The sequence below is a fragment of the Lolium perenne genome, chromosome 4 (assembly GCF_019359855.2).
Source record: "Lolium perenne isolate Kyuss_39 chromosome 4, Kyuss_2.0, whole genome shotgun sequence".
Lineage (NCBI taxonomy): Eukaryota > Viridiplantae > Streptophyta > Magnoliopsida > Poales > Poaceae > Lolium > Lolium perenne.
This window is the reverse complement of record NC_067247.2, coordinates 258,353,512-258,363,960: the sequence shown is the minus strand read 5'-3', so window position 1 is coordinate 258,363,960 and position 10,449 is coordinate 258,353,512. Positions and strand designations below refer to the sequence as shown.

The following is a 10,449-nucleotide window of genomic DNA, read 5'->3' as shown; positions in this document are numbered from 1 at the left end:
CAAAACAAAAACATACAGACGCTCCAAGTAAAGCACACATAAAATGTGACGGAATAAAAATATAGTTTCACTAGAGGAACCTGATAATGTTATCGATGAAGGAGGGGATGCCTTGGGCATCCCCAAGCTTAGATGCTTGAGTCTTCTTGAAATATGCAGGGATGAACCACCGGGGCATCCCCAAGCTTAGAGCTTTCACTCTCCTTTATCATATTGTATCATCCTCCTCTCTTGATCCTTGAAAACTTCCTCCACACCAAACTCAAAACAACTCATTAGAGGGTTAGTGCATAATCAAAATTCACATGTTCAGAGGTGACATAATCATTCTTAACACTTCTGTAAATTTGTAGCGATCCGACCCGGTACTGGTTGAATCTCTGTGCTTAATAGTGCTAGTCCCTGGATCAATCGCTAGCACACACAGTTTAAGATGTGATACCAAGAAACAAAGGTCTTTATTACATCGCATGATCCAAAAAAAATTACATAATAACTTACAAATTGCATAGCACAAGGCTAGCTCAATATCAGAGTTCACAACGAACCATAACAGCATGGAGTACTTTGTCTTCATGTGCCACAGGCGAGCATGTTGAGTATAGACTCGTAACCCTAACCATCGAACCTCACTCGTTCATCGGAATATCTGCAACATAAAACGTTGCAGCCACGCAGGGTCAATACATTTGGAATTGTATTGGCAAATGTCACTTTTGGTGGATATATAAATGGCGCCTAACAACTACGTGCTCATTTGGCAGGTGGAGTTTAGCATCTTTTGCAAAAAGCAATAGTTTCCCTATCTTTTATAAACAATTTTTATTTTTCAGAAACATCGTCTAGGAAGATATTAGCATAACCCATGCCGTCGCAAGACGGTTAGCTTCATATGCTCCTAAACATCTACGGACATGCTAGCATAGGCCCATGTAAACACAAGACAACCTAGCTTTGCATGCTCCTAAACCCATTGTTTGTCCCATCAAGTTTTATTATGAAATTGGAATGATGAGATCCTCCAAACAGTTCCAGACTCTAGTTGCTCATAATGTCCATAACCGGGGACACAGCTAAGTACTTAGTTTGACACTCTCGAGAGGTTTTACACATTCCCCACATGACCTAGTCTGTTCTTCTTCCATGATGCGCATTTTGCTCAAATGGACAGATGTCGACTAGGACAAGATCTTTCAGAAGCAATACCTCAACCACAATGGACGCGCTTCGTCCTACCAGCACCTACCACCCTCTGTACATTGGGTCGAGTTCTCGCAACCTACTCAATCTAGCCAGAGCCCATATAGCATGTGGTTGTACTGGAAGCTACTAAAACAAGAAAACCGGGCTAATCTCTTTGTTCCTGGGTGGCCAACCTCAAGTGTGATGCACACAGTGCTGCCATAGAAATGACCCCGGTGCAACCACTCAACATAAACCAAGCATTACCACTTACCACCCAGGGGTTCATTATTTTAGGTTGTTTTATTACATAAAACCATACTTTCACAATACCACATATCACATCATGAAATCCCAACCACGCATCTACAATAGCAATGCTAAGCATACTACAGTACGGTGGCGACAAAGAACAAGGCATGGAATCATATGGCTATCCTAAATAGGTTTATTGGCATAGCAATATATAATTTGAAACAACTCCTACACATACATAGCTACTGAAAATAACTACAATGTGCATACAAAAATAATAGGACGGAATAGTGTGTGACACTTGCCTTTTTGGTATCTGAAGAATTCTGCTCTTCTCTCAATCAAAACTCGTAGCTCTCCGTACAACTATAACATACAAGTAACACAACATAAACACACATTCAAACAACAACAAAATCAAGCAAGACAAACAAAGAGTTGTTATGCATTGTATTTTAGTTTCCATTTAATTTGTGAATAAATGAGAAATTGAAGGTATGGCTTGCAGGATATGATTTGAGAATTTGAATGATGAGCTCAATTACTTAGAAAGAGAAGTACCATCAATGACCAATAGAAAAAAGACAGATTGGTTTCAAAGGAACATACAAAATTGGAATGGTCAATGTGATAAGAATCACATAGATTCCACATGGTGAAAAGTTAGATGCTATTAAGTTACACAAGGGCTTAGGTATGGGCTAATGATATGTTGAATTACTCCAATAACACATTTGTAATTTGAATAGCCCAAACTTAATAAATATGATCGAATGGCATGAGGTTGGATAGACATTAATGGTATTCAAGATGTGGATTAAAGATTCTGAAGGATGTCAAGGTTTCAACACATGTGTAGAGTGTCTCCACAACATTTGCACAAGGGAAAATCTATAAATAAGATTTTTCACAATTTACTCAAATAACTCATGTGTAGTTTGAATATTGTGAACTAGGCAAATATAACTAGAATAGATATAATCTTGGACATGATGAAAATATCTAAATGATTTTGGTAGATGGGCTATGATCATATGATTCACTTTGGCAAAATAGAATTATGAGTTCAAGCTTCAACCTCAATGTTTACAAAAATGAATTATGATAATGGTTTCGATGGATATTGATGAGTAACACATATTCAAAACAAAAGATATGATAAAGTAGGATTTGTGGATTGTGCTGTATGACGCATAGAAGGATATTATTTCAAATCTAAAACCATGTGAAGTAAATATAATCAACTAAACTAAACATGTGTGCTACTGGATGGATAGTTCCAATTTGATTCAGTTGCAAAAGGAATCAATTTAAAATAATTTATAGAATTTAAGTTATGTCGAAACTATTCAAGTTCTCATATTTAGACTTGAATACTTGAAAATAGTTCTATAAGTTTTAGGCACTGATGTTAATGGACATGGGACATCAATAAGTTCCATTGCAAGAGGAATCATTTGATTTAAATTTGTAGAATTTAAACCATGCAGAAAATACTCAAACTTACATATTTAAATTTGAATATTCAAAAACAATTTAAAAGTCAAATTTTATTGCACCACTGTGTTCTCCTCATTTTTGTGAGTTCAACGACATATTATTTGTTAGAATCCGAGTTTCCAAACATTAGTTATGAATATTACAAGATTAAACATGTCGCGATTAAATTTTGATGTTGTACGAAAAGTTGTCCGAAAAACTTTATCGGATGGAGAAACTCTCTACATGAATTTCGTAGAGAATTTAATTATAAACTCAATGCAAGAAGAATCATCTAAAACCGAGTTATGAATGATTTGATATAGAATTTTAGAGTTAGAGGTGAGCTAGTACATCTCTATCTCTACTACTTATAAAGGCACGAAATTGCGTAGGAAAATACAATCTGAACCGTCTATCTTGGTACATCGCACGGTCACAAATCATTTGTTCTCCCCGCCCTCCACCCAAAATTTTCGCGCATGCAATCATCATCTTCCCCCATGTTTCACGCTCCCCTTCCTCATAGACGGTTGCATCTCATCCTTCCACCTGAGGCGCACGACCCTCCACCCCCGGGGCACCTCACCTCCAAGTGCCGCAGCCTAGCCTTGCCGCAGCACAAGTAGAGGCGCCACGGCTGGTGGCACTGGATGAAGGATCACCATGGTGAGGCGGTGGGGTTGCCGGGCGCATCTGAGGCGCTGCCTAGGCCGAGCTGCCCTCACCAACGGCGCCGTCTCCATCGTTCCATTGGGGTACGGCTCGAGCAGCTTCCCTTCCTCAAGAGAACAGACGATCTCAGATCTGCGCCGCAAAAGAAATAGAGAAAACAGGTATGTGTTCAGTTTGAAATTGTTATTCACGAGTGATCTCTCCATGATCAACACCTGCGCATCTTCATCCAGTTTAGGTGATTAGTTGGGAAATTCCCTCAATGCTTTCTTTGCTTGAAATAAATACACGATCCTTATGAATTGTGATGTATATTCCAAAAGAGTGACATATTGCTTACATAGAATCCGAACTACCTGGAATCCCCAAGTTTCTTTTGTGTACGTTCTACCGAGGCAAGATGTTGCTTCACGCATGGCTACTGCAGGTGATTAGTATTATTCTTAGCTCGTTACTTTGTGAAGGCATGTGTCTTAATTGTTTCTTCATAAGCTGAATCATAACTAAATAGGTTTCTTATTTACTTGTTTGTATTCCTCACAGCAATGTTGCCTGGGCCATCTATTCCAAGACCGTCTCAGGTATATAATATATCGTGCAAAGTATGAACGTTGCCGTGTACTGCTTACATCCAGTATTGTATTACAGTGTCTGATATTTATTATTTCAAAATTCTTACTGTTCCTCTTGAGGTTGTTCTTTCGTTACAAATCTGAGTATGTTCTCATGTACTACCTTATTTCGGTGATTTTATTCACGCCGAGTAGTCATAACGTGTTTGCCCTCTTTTTGGTATGGCAAATTAATTTATCATTCCAATTTTTGGGAAGGACGTATAAAGCAAACCAAATTATTGGATGCCTGCTTGTTACAGCTGGTGTGGTTCTATTAGTAGGAAGGTATGTATTGGAACAACTAGCTAGCTTTGTTTTGACTACTCATTGCTCGAAGAACCGCTGCTGGATGGTGGACCGTCTTGGCCGTCGAGGTTTGCCTTGCCCGGCGGCTTGCCCTGCTCTTTAGGTGTGTGGTGGCGAGGGAGATCTGGGCTTGGACCCTGAGGCGGTGGGACAAGCTAGATTGGCTCCCTGATAGTGACCTAGAGCTTCTTGAGTGGTGGACGTCGCGAATTTGCCCCGCGGCGCATAGGCGAGACATGTGACAACCATCATTCTCATCTTCTGGTGCATCTGGAGGCACCGGAATAACGTGGTCTTCAACGGAGCTTCGCCCTCCCAGCCGTCCATTAGGGAGAACATCAAGGCGGAGTACGATATGTGGTGTCTAGCCAAGCTGTTTCGCGGTACTTCTTTCTCTTTTCCTGATCGTGTAGATCTACCGTGGCAGGCGGGAGAAGTAGGCTTCGGGGAAAGCTGCCACCTCCTTGTTGGCGCAACAAACTTTGCCTTCTTTGGCTTTCTTATATATGATTCCAAGGTGTATTCTGGAAAAAACTTTTGAGATATCTACATTCACAAGGTTTAGTTTTTTCCATTAAAGAACTGCAACTGAACTGGAATTTCTTCCGAAAAGTTAGTAGCACGAACCAGACTAATTTATATTATACAAATTTTAACAGAGTTTCTTTCTTCATTCCAACTTTAGCCTTGCACCAAATGATGCCTACCAATGAGCACAAAGATATGACTACTGAATCTCCGTATGAAACATTGGCAGATAAATGGTCTAGAGCTCTGTCAGCTATATATGGGCTGCAGCTGAGAAAAGATTATACACAAAGTTTTCGTATGAATTTTTTTAGAGGTTGTGGATGAGACCCTGGTTTGATGATGTCTACATGCTAACGTGAATAAGGGATCAACCCGTGCATATGGGACTATAAATGACTGCAAGATAGTTTTTTGATTTTCCAATATGCAATTAATTGCATTTTTTGTCTTAAAATTATTTTTTTTGCTCTGAATATTCCGAGAAATATTTTCTATATTTGAATGATATTGAATAGTTATTGATTTGAATTCATAATTTTTTCACTATAGAAGTGTGCTATGCATGATTTTTTAGGGTCATCATGGCCTCCCAGTATTGACTATTGAGAGGTACCTAATGTAGGAGATAAACTTGATTTGAGAAAAAGTGGACAACCTTAGTCTCAAATTTAGTGTTTTGACTTAAAAAGTAGGTATGGTAATTTTTTCGGTTCAAACTAGATATATAATATAGAAATAATAATTGTATTGTGGAGACGTGCGTTGCACGTGCACACTAACTAGTACACGATAACACGAACAGATCGATCGTGCGCGTAAACTAGTACAAAACTACAACAATCTATGTCCATGCGTGACAAAAGAAAATGCGTGTTAGGCTGGTCCAGGGATACCGCACATGCTACATCCTACCTAGGTGCTGGGGAAAGGATTTACCAATGCTCATCGTGTGTTGCTGGTGACGATGATTCGGTGGTCGACTTGCGCGACGCTTTGCCGGTGTTCGGAAAAGGGCCGGTGTTCGGAGAGGAGAGGTGCACGACGAGAAGCATCGCGGCACGGAGATCACGGTGACATACTGCTGTCTTCCTCTTCCTCGTGTGGTAGCTGTGTTGACCGGCGGTGAACTTCGGTGTTCGTTGATGGCGGCGACTACGCTGCGTTTTAGGACGGCCAACCAGTGTCAAAAGAAGCAGACGAAATAATTAGAAAAGTAGGAGATAGAAGCGGAGTCTTTAGCCTCGGATATGTGCCGGAATTGGCGAATGACGGCGGCGACGGCGAGCTACTCCGGCGAGCAGTATCAGCATCCTGGCGGCGCTAAATCTAGGGCTTTTAGGGGGCAAAAACAGAGGAGATATTGACCTATATAGAGGCGCAGAAATCCGTGGGAAATTTTGACGGTTTTCGTGATATTTTTGTGGAACTTGTTTCCAAGTCGTTCCCGTGTTGCGCGTGGACTTCAGGCTGGAGGTTAGGGATGATACGGCGGGGCCCACGTGTCAAGGAAAAAAGAAAAGAAAAGAAGAGGCAACGTGGGGCTAGTGCTGCGTGGCTGAATGGACCGGCCTGGCGTAGTGTTCGCACGCGCGACTAGCTTAGCTGGTCACGTTCGTTTTTTTTCTCTTTCTTTTATTTCACTGGTATCTTTGATACAAATGGATTTAGGCCAGCAAATTGATTTAAGTGAACTCTGTGAAGCTTTTAGGCTGCCCAGTATGATTTTAGGATACTTTTAAAAATATTCTTTCAGTCCAAAATAAAATGCAAGAGTAGATTTTTACACACTTGTCGTATAGGCTATTTAGAAAAACAAGGAACATAATTTGGATTTATTAAACTCAAGCGATTAAAATATTTTCCGAAACTGAAATCTTTCGTAAGTTTCATTTCAAACATTGATTTTGATATTATAGTCGAAAATGACTCAAATGACTATAAAACTAATTTTGGTTAAAGCCAAATTACAAAAATGTTATTATGCATATAATGCTTTATATGGCTATTTGGGCATTGGTATTCCAGGATAAGGTTTAGGGCTTTGTCCTAAATAAACTCTTATAAAATTTTAAAACCATAAAATAAAAATAGGTTTGGTTTAGAAATACTTTGAAAACAAATCTTTGTGAGAAAACTCCATTTTGGGAAAGGCTTTTAAATAAAACTAAAAAAAATTAATTCCTTGTGAAATTTCAACAAAGACAAACAATTCAATCAACTGAATTTATTTATTTTTACATTCCAAAATTTGAATTTTTTTTGGGATGTTACAACATTGCACAAAGCTACTGAAAGTTAATGGAATAAATAAATCCATCAAACAAAGCAAAACAGGCAATGCGAAATAAAAGGCAGAATCTGTCAAAACAGAACAGTCCGTAAAGACGAATTTTTTAGAGGCACCAGACTTGCTCAAATGAAAATGCTCAAATTGAATGAAAGTTGCGTACATATCTGAGGATCACTCACGTAAATTGGCAGATTTTTCTGAGTTACCTACAGAGAATACTACTTAAATTCGTGATAGCAAGAAATTTATTTCTGCGCAATAATCCAAATCTAGTATGAACCTTACTATCAAAGACTTTACTTGGCACAACAATGCAATAAAATAAAGATAATGAGAGGTTGCTACAGTAGTAACAACTTCCAAGACTCAAATATAAAACAAAAGTACTGTAGTAAAATCATGGGTTGTCTCTCATAAGCGCTTTTCTTTAACGCCTTTCAGCTAGGCGCAGAAAGTGTGAATCAAGTGACATCAAGAGACGAAACATTGGCAGCGGGGTTTGGAGTTTTCTCAACTATGCATTGTATTTTATCTATGTAAGTTTCAGAGGCTCCTTTTTCATTACTCTTAGGCTTGCTACTCTCATCAAACAAATTTTCGGGAACTATCCAATCAAAATTCTTTTCTAGTGCCTCGCACATTCCTAAGAGCTTGCAAGGTATTGATGTTTTAATATCCCCCTCATAATTAACTTTATTAGTGTACTTTTGTCTATCTTTTTCCATCTTTTCAAAAGTACTAGCAAAGTTGGTATAAGAGCCAAGCATCTTATATTTAGTAAAGACTTTCCTAGCTTCTCTTGCTACATCACCAAATTCTTTAAGAAGGGTTTCTAAGACAAAATCTTTCTTTTCTCCTTCTTCCATATCACAGAGTGTGAGAAACATGTGTTGCATCACGGGGTTGAGATTAACAAATCTAGCTTCTAACATGTGTACTAAAGAAGCAGCAACAATTTCATAAGTAGGAGCAAGTTCTACCAAGTGTCTATCTTCAAAATCTTCAACCGTATTAACATGAGTGAAAAATCTTCTATAGTATCTTTTCCAATGATAGACCCTCGTCCTACCGGTACATCTTTAAGAGTGAACTTAGGAGGAAACATGATGAAATAAGTATAGTAAATGCAAGTAACTAATTTTTTGTGTTTTTAATATGGAGAACACAAACAAGATAGTAAATAAAGTAAAGCTAGCAACTAATTTTTTTTGTATTTTGATATAATGCAGCAAACAAAGTAGTAAATAAAACAAGCAAGACAAAAAAAAAGTAAAGAGATTGGAAGTGGAGACTCCCCTTGCAGCGTGTCTTGATCTCCCCGGCAACGGCGCCAGAAAAATGTTGCTTGATACGCGTACAACACGCGTCCGTTGGGAACCCCAAGAGGAAGGTGTGATGCGTATAGCGGCAAGTTTCCCTCAGTAAGAAACCAAGGTTTATCGAACCAGTAGGAGCCAAGAAGCACGTTGAAGGTTGATGGCGGCGGAGTGTAGTGCGGCGCAACACCAGGGATTCCGGCGCCAACGTGGAACCTGCACAACACAACCAAATTACTTTGCCCCAACAAAACAATGAGGTTGTCAATCTCACCGGCTTGTTGTAATAAAGGATTAGATGTATAGTGTGGATGATGATGTTGGCAGAAAACAGTAGAAACAAGTATTGCAGTAGATTGTATTCGATGTAAAGAATGGACCGGGGTCCACAGTTCACTAGTGGTGTCTCTCCAATAAGAAATAGCATGTTGGGTGAACAAATTACAGTTGGGCAATTGACAAATAAAGATGGCATGACAATGCACATACATGTTATGATGAGTAGTGTGAGATTTAATTGGGCATTACGACAAAGTACATAGACCGCTATCCAACATGCATCTATGCCTAAAAAGTCCACCTTCAGGTTATCATCCGAACCCCTTCCAGTATTAAGTTGCAAACAACAGACAATTGCATTAAGTATGGTGCGTAATGTAATCAACACAAATATCCTTAGACATAACATTGATGTTTTATCCCTAGTGGCAACAGCACATCCACAACCTTAGAACTTTCTCACATCGTCCTGCATTTAATGGAGGCATGAACCCACTATCGAGCATAAATACTCCCTCTTGGAGTTACAAGTAACGACTTGGCCAGAGCCTCTACTAATAACGGAGAGCATGCAAGATCATAAACAACACATATATAGATTGATAATCAACATAACATAGCATTCTATATTCATCGGATCCCAACAAACGCAACATGTAGCATTACAAATAGATGATCTTGATCATGTTAGGCAGCTCACAAGATCGAACAATGATAGCACAATGAGGAGAAGACAACCATCTAGCTACTGCTATGGACCCATAGTCCAGGGGTGAACTACTCACACATCACTACGGAGGTGACCATGGCGGTGAAGAGTCCTTCGGCATCTGGCTCTTCGGCATCTCATTAATAGGTTAGTGCCGGAAAATGCATAAATATGACATAAAGTGTGTATAAAACATGTGTGTATCATCAATAATGTAGCATGGAACATAAGAAATTATCGATACGTTGGAGACGTATCAGCGTCCTGGTCACCACACGAGTGGCCACATCAATGAGCTGAGACCTCGGTGATCTGGCTGGGGCAGGTGCAGGAGCCTGGGCTGGTACACGAGTTGGTGCTGATGCAGGAGACTGCTGGGCAGGTGCAATAAACGGTGCCTCTAGAGGAACCGGTGCTGATGCAGGAGACTGTTGGGCAGGTGCAGTAAACGGTGCAGCTAGAGGAACAAGTGCTGATGCAGGAGCCTGCTGGGCAGGTGTAGCATATGGGGCCTCTACATGAACCAATGCTGATGTAGGGGCCTGATGCGTGTAGTTGACACGTCCGTTGGGAACCCCAAGAGGAAGGTGTGATGCGCACAGCGGCAAGTTTCCCTCAGTAAGAAACCAAGGTTTAATCGAACCAGTAGGAGTCAAGAAGCACGTTGAAGGTTGATGGCGGCGGGATGTAGTGCGGCGCAACACCAGAGATTCCGGTGCCAACGTGGAACCTGCACAACACAACCAAAGTACTTTGCCCCAACGAAACAGTGAGGTTGTCAATCTCACCGGCTTGCTGTAACAAAGGATTAAC

General features: G+C 40.1%; 1 long non-coding RNA gene across 1 annotated transcript; it reads right to left on the bottom strand.

Annotated features, from left to right (window-relative positions):
- Positions 1-439: 439 nt before the first annotated feature.
- Positions 440-6,637, bottom strand: LOC139830636 (uncharacterized). The gene is made up of 3 exons (XR_011743556.1): positions 5,979-6,637; positions 1,743-1,803; positions 440-649 (listed from the first exon to the last, which is right to left on the bottom strand). It is a non-coding gene; the product is annotated as an uncharacterized lncRNA (long non-coding RNA).
- Between the last annotated feature and the right edge of the window lie 3,812 nt (positions 6,638-10,449).